Source organism: Macrotis lagotis, chromosome 1, assembly GCF_037893015.1.
Source record: "Macrotis lagotis isolate mMagLag1 chromosome 1, bilby.v1.9.chrom.fasta, whole genome shotgun sequence".
In the NCBI taxonomy this organism is placed as follows: domain Eukaryota; kingdom Metazoa; phylum Chordata; class Mammalia; order Peramelemorphia; family Peramelidae; genus Macrotis; species Macrotis lagotis.
The window spans coordinates 707,332,427-707,344,786 of record NC_133658.1 but is presented as its reverse complement, the minus strand read 5'-3'; positions in this window follow the sequence as shown (position 1 = coordinate 707,344,786).

The following is a 12,360-nucleotide window of genomic DNA, read 5'->3' as shown; positions in this document are numbered from 1 at the left end:
TGAGGCAAGATTTGAACTTAGCTTTCTGATTTCATGTCTAGTATTTTTTTCCACTGTGCAATCTAGCTACCTCCTAGGATGTGAAGAGTAGCATGGCTGGAGTTTTCTTGTCCCATCTGACAAGCACTAGATGAAGATGATAATTTGGGAGAAAGAATTACAAATCTATATCTACATGTAAGAACTGTTAAATGATCAGTTTGAACTGGAGGTAGAAAGCATAAGACAACAATTGGATGGTAGGGAAGAGATCAATGGCTTACTCTGCTAGTTTCTTTGATGTTCTATTCAGTCATTCAATAATCATTTTTTAAGCAACTACTAAGTTCCAGTCATGTACTCTGGAGATTCAAGAAGACCATCTCTGCCCTCAAGGAGCCCATAATCTTATTGGATAGCAGTTTTGTTTCCTTTACCCTTTTTTAAAACCTTTTCACGTGTCTCTTGAATCTGCCATTTGAAATCCAGATTTTCTATTTAGCTCTGGCCTTTTCATCAGGAAAAGTTGGAAGTCTCCTATTTTGTTAAATGTCCATCTTTTCCCCTGGAAGAGAAGGATCAGTTTTGCCAGGACCTCATAATCTAATGGATTATATTCAAGAAAGATTCTCTATGTTCAGGCACATTTTATGCCTTATATGAAAAGGTTTCCACAAGTTTCTACAGATATGAATACTATGTGTAGATGCAATTTTAATGACTTAGTATATTTTTTGTAGTTTGATGCAGGTAATTTCTAATTGCACCAGGTAGCCATCTCTTACTGACTCATGGGTGCTTAATGGGAAGAGTATTAGGGAAAAATACATAAGGTAGTAAAGGGTTTTTAGTTTAAAATATAAATTATTGATATTGCAAAAATAGGCAATGGAGAGGGTGGCTAGGTGGCACAGTGGATAGAGCACCGGCCTTGGAGTCAGGAGTACCTGAGTTCAAGTCCAGCCTCAGACACTTAATAATTACCTAGCTGTGTGGCCTTGGGCAAGCCACTTAACCCCATTGCCTTGCAAAAAAAAACAACTAAAAAAATAGGCAATGGGAAGGATGCTAGATTAGTTATCATGGTGATAGATACATAAGAGTAGAAATAATACTCTCCTTTTAACTGTTGTGTTGATAATCAAGATTGGCAGTGAAGAGGGACATAAATGCTAAGCTGAAAATGAACCAAAAAATGTGACTCAAATCATTAATGTAAAATATGTGAAGGAAAGAACTGAAGATCTCTATGAAGAACCATGGTGCAATAGTTTTAGTAGGGTAGCTGGGTTCAGAGATGAATCAGACCCTGCTATTGATAAACCATAAAGCTTTGAACAAGCAATTTTATGTCACTGAGCAAATGCTTATTTATTAAAATGTGTTTGATACTTTATCTACCTTTAAAGAATTAAATTTTTTTATCTATTTAAGGCAATGGGATTAATTAAATGCCTTGCCCAAGGTCACACAGCTAGGCAATTATTAAGTGTTTGAGTGTAGATTTGAACTCAGATCCTCCTGACTCCAGGGACAGTGTTCTATCTATTGTGCCACCTAGCTTCCCCCTAAAGAATGTTCTGATGAAAATCCTCAATAGGTTATAAACTCCTTGAGGAAAGAACTCTCATTTTTGCTTTTTTTTATCCCCAGTGCTTATCACGATTGTAAGTATTTAACAAATGTTTGTTGAATGAATTCTTTGTAAAGCTTGAAGTGCTGTTTATGATATAATAATACTAATTATTGTTATTTCATGACTGAATCTACCACTTTGAGAATAGAGTTATAATTTAGGATGATGGCAACCATATAAAAAAGCCCCTTGTTTTGACTTCCCAATGTGGGGAATAGATTTATTATTACATATGCTTATTAGAGTTGACGGCATATACTACAAGAATTACATTCCCCAATGTGTGCAATCAAATTTTATTGACAATTCAATTATATCAACATTAACCTCTCTCTGGAAACAAACCATAAGCCCAATTCCTAAAGGTCCCAGTAAGAGTTTCTTGTGTCAGTGCTCATCATTGCACAATCACAGGCAGTGTATCTTCCTTCAAAGTGTTGCTGAAGCAAATCTCCATTAATTAGTGCTGCTCCTGAGGGAATAGTGAATGGTCAAATCTCTGAGTTTAGGGAACATAGAGTCAGTTCTAATGGCTACCCAGAAGCTAGGGCTTCCAATTTTTTAAACTGATATTTTAATTTATATTTCCAAATACTTGTTATAAAAGTTTTTCAACATTCATACATTTGCATATTTATAAATTAAACAATTTTCTTCCACCATCCCTTCCTCCCCCCATCCACTCAGCAGTGAACAGTCCAGTGAATGTTGTTTATGTACATTTCTGTTTAACATATTGGCATTTTAGTCATTTTGTGTATGATGAATTAGGATTAAGGGAAAAAAAGAAAACCATGGGATAAGAAGGAAAAACATAAGAGAAAGTTTTAAATATGAACATAGAGTTCTTTCTGATTCTATGTTTTTCTTTTGTTTTGTTTTTTCCAGTCTGGAATATGAATGGTGTTGTCCATAACAGATCTCCCAGGTTTTCCTAGCTTTCTGAACTGCTGAGACTGCATCCATCATAGCTGATTAACTCACAGTGTTGCTGTTAATATGTACAATGTTCTCTTTGTTCTGTTCCTTTTGTTCAGAATCAGTTAGTATAATTCTTTCTATGCTTCTCTAGATTCCTAGCATTCCTGGTTTCTTATAGAACAATAGTACTCCATAACAGTCATATATCATAACTTGTGCATCCATTCCCCAATTGATGGACATCCCCTCAATTTTCATTGACACTACAAATAGAGCTGCTACAAATATTTTGGAACATGTGGGACTTTCCTCATTTTTTTATGATTTCTTTTGGATATAGACCTAATATGGGTATGTTTTATTGCTCTTTGGGAATGGCTCCATATTGCTTTCCAGAATAGTTGGATTAATTCATAACTCCACCAACAGTGCATTAATGTCCCAATTCTCCCACGACCTCTCAAATATTAATAATTTTCCCTCTTTGTCATCTTAGCCAATTTGATAGGTGTGAGGTGGTACCTCATAGTGATTTTAATTTGAATTTTTCTAATCAATAATAATTTGGAGCATTTTTTCAATTGATTATATACAGTTTTAATTTCTTCATTTGAAAACTGCCTGTTCATATCTTTTGACCATTTATCAATTGGGGAATGACTTGTAACTTTATAAATTTGATGGAATTTTCTAAGTATTTTCTAAATATTTCAAGAAAAATTAGAACCCCTAACTATAAAAATTGTTTCCCAGCTTTCTGTTTTCCTTCTAATCTTGCAGAATTGGTTTTATTAGTGCAAAACCTTTTTAATTTAATATAGTCAAAATCATTCTTTTTGAACTATATAATGTATTCTATTTCTTGTTTGGGCATGAATTTCTCACCTTTCCTAGATCTGATAGATGGAGTATTTCTTGATCTGTTAATTGGTCTATGGTATCACTCTTTATGTCTAAATCCTGGACCCATTTTAGCTTATTTTAGTATAAGGTATGAAATGTGGGTCTGTGGTCTTCAGTTTTTGCTATATTATTTTCCAGATTGTCCAAAAGTTTTTGTCAAATAGTGATTTCTTATCCCAGAAGCTAATGTCTCTGGGTTTGTCAAACAATAGATTATTATAGTCATTTACCACTGTTTCTTTTGAACTTATCCTAATACACTGGTTCATTACTCTGTTCATAACAGTACCAGGCATTTTTTGATGACTGCCACTTTAGTATAGTTTTAGATCTGGTACAGCTAGGCCACTTGCCTTTACATTTTTTTAAAGTTCCCTTGATATTCTTGACTGTTTGTTGCTCCAGATGAATTTTGCTACTATATTTTCTAGCTCTGTAAAATATTTATTTTGTAATTTGATTGGTATGACACTGAATAAGTAATCTAATTTGAATAGAACTGTAATTTGTATTATATTAGCTCAGCCTATGAACAATTGATATTATTCCAATTGTTTAAATCTAACTTTATTTGTGTGAAAGGTATTTTGTAATTGTGTTAATACAGTTTCTGAGTTTGTCTTTGGAGATAGATTTGCATGTATTTCATATTGTCTGCAATTACTTTAAATGGAATTTCTCTTTCTATCTCTTGCCCTTGAACTTTGTTGTTTATATATATAAATGCTAATAATTTATGTGAGTTGATTTTCTATCTTGTTACTTTGTTAAAGTTGTTTTAAGTAGTTTTTAAAAAATTTTTATTTATTTAAGGCAATGTAGTTAAGAGTGGCTTGCCCAAGGTCACATAGCTAGGCAATTATTTAGTGTAGGAGGCTGGATTTGAACTCAGGTCCTCCTGACTCCAGGGCTGGTGCTCTAGCTACTGTGATAACTTAGCTGACCCTTCAAGTAGTTTTTAAATGATTTTCTAAATATATCATTATAGCATTTTGCTTCCATACTTCCAATTCTAATTCCTTCAATTTCTTTTTCTTCTCTTATTGCTAAAGTTAACATTTCTAATACTATATTGAATAGTAATGATGGTCATTCTTGTTTTGCCCTTGGTCTTATTGGAAATGCTCCTAGTTTCATATTTTCTTCATATAATATTTGTTGATATTTTAGATAGCTGTTGCTTACTATTTTAAGGAAAATTCCATTTATTCCTATACTCTCTAGGTTTTTAATAGGAATGGCTGTATTGTATCAAAGGCTTTTCCAGTATCATTTAAGATAATCATATGATTTCTGTTGGTTTTATTACTGACATGTTCAATTATGTTGAGCATTTTCCTAATATTGAACCATCCCTACATACCTGATAAAATGCTACCTGATTGTGCTGTATTATCCTAGTATTAACTTGTAATTTCTTTGCTAAAATTTTATTTAAGATTTTTACATCAATGCTCATTAGGGAGAGTGGTCTATAAATGTCTGTCTGTTTTGACTCTTCTTGGTTTATATATCAGCATCATTGTTGTCATAAAAGGAATTTGACAGAACTTCTCCTATGTTTTAAAATAGTTTATGTAGAAATGGAATTAATTGTTCCTTAAATGTTTAGTAGAACTCACTTGCAAAGCCATCTGGATCTGGAGATATTTTTTTTAGGTTTTTTGCAAGGCAGTGGGGTTAAGTGGCTTGCCCAAGGCCATACACCTAGGTAATTAAGTATCTGAGATCAGATTTGAACTCAGGTACTCCTGACTCCAGGGCCGGTGCTCTATCCACTGCACCACCTAGCCGTCCCCTGGAGATATTTTCTTAGGGAGTTTATTGATGATTTCTTCAATTTCTTTTTCTGAAATGGAGTTATCTAAGTAGTTTATTTCCTCTTCTATTAACTGAGAAGTTTATTTTTTGCTAAATATTCCTCCACTTCACTGATATTGTCAAATTTATTGGCATACAATTGGGCAAAATAGTTCCAAATTATCTCTTTAATTTCCATCTCATTGGTAGTGAATTTTCATTTTTTTGATTCTGATAATTTGATATTATTCTTTCTTTTTTAAAATCATATTAACCAAAAGTTTGTCTATTTTATTGGGTTTTTTACATGAAACCAACTCAGTTTTATTTATTATTAGTTCAATGGTTTTCTTGCTTTAAATTTTATTAATTTCTCCTTTGATTTTCAGAATTTCTAATTTGGTATTTCATTGGGGATCTTTATTTTTTTCTAACTTTTTTTGGTTCATTGATCTTTCTCCATTTTATTCATATAAACATTTAAAGATATTTCCTTTAAAAAGTGCTTTGGCTACATCCCATAAACTTTGATATGTCTCAATATCACTTTCTTAGATGAAATGGTTGATTATTTCTATGATTTATTGATTCAATCAATCTTTAAAATTAAGTTATTAGTTTCCAATTAATTTTTGGTTTACATTTCTATGGTCCTTTAATACATATAATTTTTATTGTATCATGATATGAAAAGCAAGTATTTATTTTTTCTACCTTTCTGCATTTGGTTATAAGGTTTTTATATTCTACTACATGGTCAATTTTGGAACAGGTGCCATGTACTGCAGAGAAAAATGTATTTTTTTCTATACCTATTCAGTTTTCTCCAGAGTTTTATCATATTTAAGTTTTCCAAGATTTTATTCACCTTCTTAACTTCATTCTTGTTTATTTTATGGTTAGATTTATCTAGTCTGAGAGAAGGAGGTTGAGGTCTCACACTACTATTTTTTGCTGCCTATGTCTCCTTGTAATTTGTTCAGCTTCTCCTCTAAGAGTTGGGATGCTATACCACTTGGTGCATGTACATTTAATAATGATATAGTTTCATTGCCCATGATGCCTTTTAAGAAGATGTAATTTCCTTCCTTATTTCTTTTAATGCTATCTATTTTTGCTTTTCCTTTGTCTGAGAGCAGTATCACTACCCCTATTTTTTTTGCTTCAGCTGAAGCATAATATATTTTGTTCCAACAGTTTACCTTTACCCTAGGTATAACTCTTTGCTTCAAATGTGTTTCTTGCAAACAACATATTGTTGGATTCTGGTTTTTAATCCATTCTGCTATCTATTTCCATTTTATGGAGAGTTCATCCCATTCACATTTACAGTTAAGATTAATAATTCTAAATTTCCCTCTAGACTATCTTTCCTTGTTTAAACTTTTCTCTTTCCTTTCCCCATTCATTCCTCCTCACCAATGTTTTACTCCCTTTCCCCTTTAACTTTTTTAAAAATTTTAACTTAAACTTTGCTTTCACTTTTACCCTCACCTTCCATTTTATCAGTCCCTCCTTCCCCTTATTTTCCCTTTCCCCTCCTACTTCCCTCTAGAGTAGGATAAATTTTTAAATCCAATTGGGGATGTATGCTATTTACTCAGTGTAGACACCCTCCTTTCTTTTCCTCTACTGTAATGGGTCTTTGTTCCTCTTAACCTGGTATTATTTATCCATTAATGCCTAGCTTCTCCTAGTATAATCCTTTTTTATGTTTTTGAAGTTCAAATTTTCTGTTCAGTTATGATCTTTTTAATCAGAAAATTTTGGAAGTCCTCTATTTCATTGAAAATCCATCTTTTCTCCTGACAGAACATGCTGAATTTTGCAGAGTAGTAAATTCTTGATTGTAAACAAATGTCCTTTGCCCTCTGAAATATCATATTACAGGCCCTTTGATCCTTTCATGTTGAAGCTGATAAATCCTGTGTGATTCTAATTGTGCTTCCTTTATATTTAAATTGCTTCTTTTTTGCTGCTTGCAGTATTTTTTCTCTTTATTTGAGAATATTATGGCTGTGATAGTCCTTGAAGTCTTCATCCTGGAGTCTCTTTCTGGAGGTGTTTTGTGTACTCTTTCAAGGACTTTTTTGTTTTCTTAATGTAATATATTAGAACAATTTTTCATTGATAATTTCCTGAAAGATATTTTCCAGGCTCTTTCTTTGATCTAGGCTTTATGGTAGACCAATAATTTGTAAATTATCTCTTCTGGATCTATTTTCCAGTTTTTTTTTGTTTTTCCCAAAAGATACTTTACATTTTCTTCAATTTTTTCAATCATTTGTTAATTTTACTTTTCATTTAGTTGTTTTCCTTTTCCATTTGGTTAAGTTTACTTTTTGCTGTGTTGTGCCCCCTTTCCAGTTGGTCTATTTGACTTTTAGCTAAGTTGCATTCCTTTTCTAGTTGGTTGATTTTATTTTTTGATGAGTTATATTCTTTTTCCAGGTGATTATTTTTTACTCTTAAAAGAGTTGAATTTTAGGGGCAGCTAGGTGGCACAGTGGATAGAGCACGGCGCTGGAGTCAGGAATACCTGAGTTCAAATCTGACCTCAGACACTTAATAATTACCTAGCTGTGTGGCCTTGAGCAAGCCACTTAACCCCATTGCCTTGCAAAAAAATCTAAAAAAAAAAGAGAGAGAGACTTGATTTCTTTGGTCAATTTTTCATAATTCTTTTGCATGAAGCTCTTTTCCCATTTTTCCTTTTCCTCTGTTCTTTGGTTTTTTAAAAACTTTTTAAAATTCTTCTATGAGTTTTTTTTATTTTAATCCAATTCATAAACTTCTTTGAGACTTCCCATGGAGGTCTCTGCTTTCTTCTTCTGAGATAGTATTTTTATCATCTCTTTCCAAAAAATAATTTTCTATGGTTAATGCTCTTTTTGGTTTTTTTGCTCATTTTGATTGTTGAACTCTGCTCCTGGAGTATAGAGAGTATCATCTTGAACTTTTTGTGCTGTGACTGGAGTCTGATCCCTGACAAGATGTTGCCAGGAAGTTGCATTTTTATCGCAGGTGTTGCCTATGCAGAAGTTTGTTTCCTTCTTTATGTCTGTTCCCAACTCAGACCTGTCTGATGCCCCAGAAATCCCAGAGTTCAGACTTTGTCTGGGGATGGAACCCTCCCTGCTGGCCTGCTATCTGGCTGCCAGGACCTGGTCTACTGTCTAGCTGTCAGAACCCTGACTGCATTGTAGCTAGAAGTTTCCCGCTGGCTTTCCCACTCTCCCTTTTCCCTGGAAGAGACAGACCTTCACTGAAGATCCTCCACAATATCTATAGTTGAAAATTTGTTTCGATTTTTTTTTTGGTGGTGTCTCTAGCTTTAATGTCTGTGTAGAGGCTTCATGCTGTCATCTTGGCTCCTCCCAATGGGTTTTTATGGTTCTGGCTAAAAGTGTACAAATTACATCTAAATTTTGAAACTAAATTCATGATGAAAGGAAACTTCCAATCACAGTTCTACTTTCCTAACATCATTAGCAGATATACATATATATATATATATATATATATATATATATATATATATATATATATATATATATGTATAATTGTCTGGTTTTTAGATTTAATGGACACACACATTTATCATAAACAAACTATACAGGAATGCTTGCCTGATTATAGAAAATGAACTTAGATTACTACTTAATCACAAATGGAGGCTTAAAACAAATTGTAATTGTCCATACTGTTAAAATACTTATTCTTACTACATTAAGGATCTCATTTTTATGAAGTTCTGAGGGCATTCAGAAAAAGTTAACTTAGGATATTAGAAAAAAATCGATGTGATAGGAATTTGAAAACCTACCAGCATCCTGGGATTTGTAGTTCAGAGGGACAAGCATTCTTTTCTCACTCTCAAGAGAGCTTAAGAGTGATCCTGAAGACAGACTTAAATCACACAGAGGAATTAATTCTTAAACAGTTACACACAGTCTGTGAGAAATGGATTGAGTGGAAGAGATGGGGACTATAAGAGCTCAGCAACAGCAACAAATTGGTACAAGATCTGTCCAGGACTTCACAAATTGACCTAGAAAGAATCAGTGTTAGCAATGGACTTATTAGGACCCAGAAGAAGAAACTGTAAGGAAAGATTGAATAGAGAAAGTGAAAAGAGATATCAATGCACAGAATTATGGATATAGGAAATATTGTAATTGAAAACAAATTTTGTAATCTTTTGCACTGTTACAAAATCCTTTCTGTAACACTTTCTCTTGACTTTCATTTTGATCTTCACCATACTTTCACTGGTGAGTCAAGCTTAAGGGACAGTTAGGTGGAGCAGTAGATAGAGCATCATCCCTGGGGGACCTGAGTTCAAATATGGCTTCAGACACTTAATAATTACTAGCTGTGTGACATTAGGCAAGTCACCTAACCCCACTGACTTGCAAAACAAAACAAAACAAAACAAAAACAAAAACAAAACAAAACAAAAACAAAACAAAAAAAAGAAAGAAAAATAGGGGGAATAAGTGAGTCAAGCTTAAGCAGTCTCAACAATCATCTTCAGCTGTGGGAAATGACATGTTCGACTTGAAGGTCATGCTCTTTGGGACAGGAAGGACTGGTATGTCCTTGTGTTGTTCATGCAGAGTGAGTACTGTCTTGGCCCTTCCTTAGAGGATAGCCCCCTGTGCCGTGCATATTGGAGAGTACCTGGAGTCAGGTACTAAACCACTCCCCAATCTTTACCTTGTGGAACCCACTATGGAAATGCATTTAAGTGTGGGGACCCAAAAGAGAACTCTTTTTCCTTTCTATTCCCACCTGTCAAAATGACCATACTATGTCTTTCTGTAAGCTAGAACCACATGCTCCAGAGCTAAGCCACTGGAGGACTATGGCCTCTATTCCCTGTGGCTGGACTCGCTTGAGTCTAAGCCAACTCTTTTGACTTTTTCTCCTTTCTCTCTTTTCCTTAGGCACCTCACCTAGTTCGTTGGTATTCACCCTCTCCTCAAACCACTTACTGTCTCTACAGAAAAAAAGGGGGGAGGGCTTAATCTGTACACTTTGGAGATTTAGGAAATAAATTCTGAATATTTCAATTCCAGGGCTACTATAAATTCCTTCACTTTCAACAACTGTCAACATTTATTGGAGACACCAATTTCTGAGGCAACAACATGATCTGTGGAAAACAAGAGATCTAGAAGGGCTGCCAAGCTCTGATAGGAATCTTAGAGCAAGATCCTATAGGCATTTTGGAGCACTGGACTCAGGCAGAAAAGAATGGTTATAACTTTCATTTAAGGAAAAAGAACAGTTCCCCACAAAAATCTTTCCTTAACTTTCCCTTCTCTTTTGATTTTTGACCTATAACTGAAACTGAAACTTTCTCATTTCTTTTATCTAATAATCTCAGATTTTCATTATCTCAGATTTTCACTTCAAACAAAAGAGGTTAGTTAGAGATCAATAGTTGGGCATCTAGGTGGGCAGTGGATAGAGTGCTAGGTCTGGAGTCAGGAAGACTTACTTTCTGGAGTTTAAATCTGATCTCATATTTTCTAGTTGTTTGACTCTGGATTAGTCATTTATTCATGTTTGTTTCTATAAAATGAGTAAATCACTTCAGTATCTTTGCCAAGAAAACCTCAAATGAGATCATAAAGAGATGAAAACAGTTGAACAAAAAGAAAACTGCAAATTAAGGAAAAGAAGCAAATTTCAGCTGATTTTTAGTAATTTTCATAATTTGAGGCATGGTGGGGTCTTGTGCTTTTGCAGTTATTTAATTAACTTTTCATCTCCCATAAACTCCATTAAATAGAAAAAGGGACCAGGTGTATTTGAGAGACACTATATTTCCCTGGGCTTAAAAATAACCTAATTGTTCTAACAGGGAAAGGTAACTAGAGGAAAGATAGCCTAATTATGCCCATTGAGGAAACTGAAAAGGTCAGGGGAAAATTTTGACTCTGGCCCTATTAAACCAGGATTGGGAAGATATAGGATTGTATGACATCCTGACTCTGCCATTAAATAATCTGTGTGACTTTGGGAAAGGCCCAAAACTTGGGACTACTATGCCAGATGATCTGAGAGTTCGAATTAAAAACCAGAGATATTTCAGGACCAGTTTTGTCAGTTCTAACTTAATCTCCAGTTGTTTGAGTTTAAGATTTCTCTTACCTGTCCTATATATGCTCCTACTGTTTTGAACAATTTATTCTTTCCTTTTGTTTTGAGGATCAAATGAGATAAGAAATATAAAACAAAATGTAATTGAAGAAGCACTATATAAATGCATAAAATATTAACAACATTGCATACATTTGAAATAACAACATAGACAACATCTCAAGGTAGCTATGGAAAAATTGAGACTTTTTCTCAAAAAGAATAGATGTTCTCAGACAAACAGATTTAAATTTTTTTTTCTCTCTGGTGCTGGATAGCAAGCAGTTTTCATCTCAGGTTCTTTGAACCATTGTATTGATCAGAGTAATTAAGTCTTTCACATTTGATCATCCATTATAATATTGCTGTTACTATATGCAATTTTCTCTTCGTAGTGCTCACTTCATTTTGCATTCAATCTTCCTAGGATTTTTTCTGAAACTGTCCTGCTCATCATTTCTTATTGAGCAATAATATTGCATTACATTCATATACCACAGCTTGTTCAGCAATTCTACAATTGAAGGGCATGCCCTCAATTTCCAGTTCTTTACCACAACAGAAAGAGTTGCTATAAATATTTTGTACAAATAGTTCCTTTCCTCTTTTCTTTGATTTCTTTGGTATACCACCTAGTAGTGGTATTGCTGGGCCAAAAGGTGTGTTTGCAGTTTTATAGCCCTTCAAGCATAATTCCAACCCAACCAACAATGCATTGGTGTCCTATTTTTTCCACATTCCCTGCAACATTTGTCATTTTCCTTTTCTGTCATATTAGTTAATCTTATAAGTTTGAGATGGTGCTTCAAAGTTGGTTTTAATTTTCATTTCTTTAATTTAGTACATTTTTTCATATGACTATTGATAGCTTTGCTTTCTTCTTCTGAAAATTGCCTGTTCAAATCCTCTGACAATTTATCTGCTGAGGAATGGCTCTTATTTTTATAAATTTGGCCCTGTCTACTATATAT